Raw genomic sequence first — 1,667 nt, 5'->3', positions numbered from 1 at the left:
ATTTTAATTGGAGGATAATTATTTTATAATATTATGATGGTTTTTGCCATATATCAACATGAACCGGCCATAGGTATACATGTGTCCCCTCCATCCTGATTCCCTGCCCCACCTCCCTCCCCACTCCATCCCTCCAGATTCTCAGAGAGCACTGGCTCTGGGTGCCCTGCATGACACATCACACTCACATTGGTCATCTATGTTACATATGGTAATATATGTGTTTCAATGCTATTCTCTCAAACAGAATGCAGATTCTAATTCAGTAGGTCTGGAGGAAATATGACAATAAGACCTAAGACGTTTTCTCAGTTGCTCTTTCAGTGCCTTCTTCCTTTCTTGTTGTGGGAGCCAGAAAGCATAGAATACAGAGAAGTCTAGGCAAGGGGGGAACTGCCATTAAGCTCTAAAGGGCACCAAGGCTTGCAGGTGAAACGGAAAGTTGTCTGTGCAGGAGGAGAACTAAACACTTGTCAACTGCTGCTTTACCAATTCCTTATAGTGGTTCAATTGCCTAATGCTTGATGCCTAAAGCACCTTCTTGAGCAGATCAGATCAGGAGCACAGCGTCAGGCATGAGCCTGTCCAACTCTAAGGTGATGATGACCGAGGCCAGTGTGGAGCCCTTGAACTGCAGCAACTGGTGGCCAGGGACTCAGGGCTTCAGCTGCCTGGTCAGGGAGGCGGCCTGGAAAGAAGGATGCTTACAAGGCGACCCCTGTACGCGGGGCCAGCCCAGGACCACCAGGGAGTGGAATAGGGCTGAGAAGTCCAGCAGTGTCCCAATTTAGAGATCCCAGTGTAGTTTGTCCAAAATAGCCTGCTCCATCCTCAGAGGCTCATTCAGGGAATAGCCAGTACCATTGTGCTTTATGAAGTCTCCTCCTCATGGAATTAACTCCTCTTCATCATTAACTTTGACAGCAAGTCTCAAAGAAATCTTTGTAACACAATGGAGTAATGCCTTTTATTTTTACTGAAACCATGAGGAAGCTAAAGATGGTGAGAGCCAGGTTAAAATGGGTCTGCTGCTACTGAGTCACTTCAGTCGTGTCCAACTCTTTGAGACCTCATGAACTGTAGCCCACCAGGCTCCTCTGTCCAGGGGATTCTCCAGGCAAGAGTACTAGAGTGGGTTGCCATGTCCTGCTCCAGGGGAACTTCCCAACCCTGGGATCAAGTCCACATCTCTTTTACATCTCCTCCATTGGCAAGCGGTTTCTTCACTACTAATGCCATCTGGGAAGCTCAGAATGAGTCTGGGAGAAGTCAAAGATGTTCTCAACTCTCAGGAACCACAACTTGATTTCCTGGAAGGTGTCGTGGATCTCCATCTGCAGAAGTTGACTTCTAAATATAGAAATAGGCTTTTCTGACCAGCTTCCAGAGGATACTGAGGCTGCTAGTCCAGGGACCACATTTTTTTCACCTTTCTTGTGGGGGATGCCGAGTCTTTCAAACCCAGGTGTATATTTCATACTTAAGGTAGTTTTCTTGTTTATTTGTTTATACTGCGCCATATGACACACAGGATCTTAGTTCCCCAACCAGGGATCAGAACCCATACACCCCGCAGTGGAAGCACCAAGTCTTAACCATTGGACCACCAGGGAAGAACACCCCAAGGGACCCCATTTTGAATAGTGAAGATTGAAAGGGTTAGTATT

The 1,667-nt window shown here is 46.8% G+C and overlaps 1 pseudogene; it reads right to left on the bottom strand.

Annotated features, from left to right (window-relative positions):
• Nucleotides 1-399: 399 nt before the first annotated feature.
• LOC136151174 (cyclin-I2-like) lies at nt 400-1,334 on the bottom strand (annotated as a pseudogene).
• Nucleotides 1,335-1,667: the final 333 nt, after the last annotated feature.

The sequence above is a fragment of the Muntiacus reevesi genome, chromosome 20, assembly GCF_963930625.1.
Source record: "Muntiacus reevesi chromosome 20, mMunRee1.1, whole genome shotgun sequence".
NCBI lineage: Eukaryota > Metazoa > Chordata > Mammalia > Artiodactyla > Cervidae > Muntiacus > Muntiacus reevesi.
Note: the sequence above shows the minus strand (reverse complement) of the source record. Positions and strands in the feature narration are given on the sequence as shown.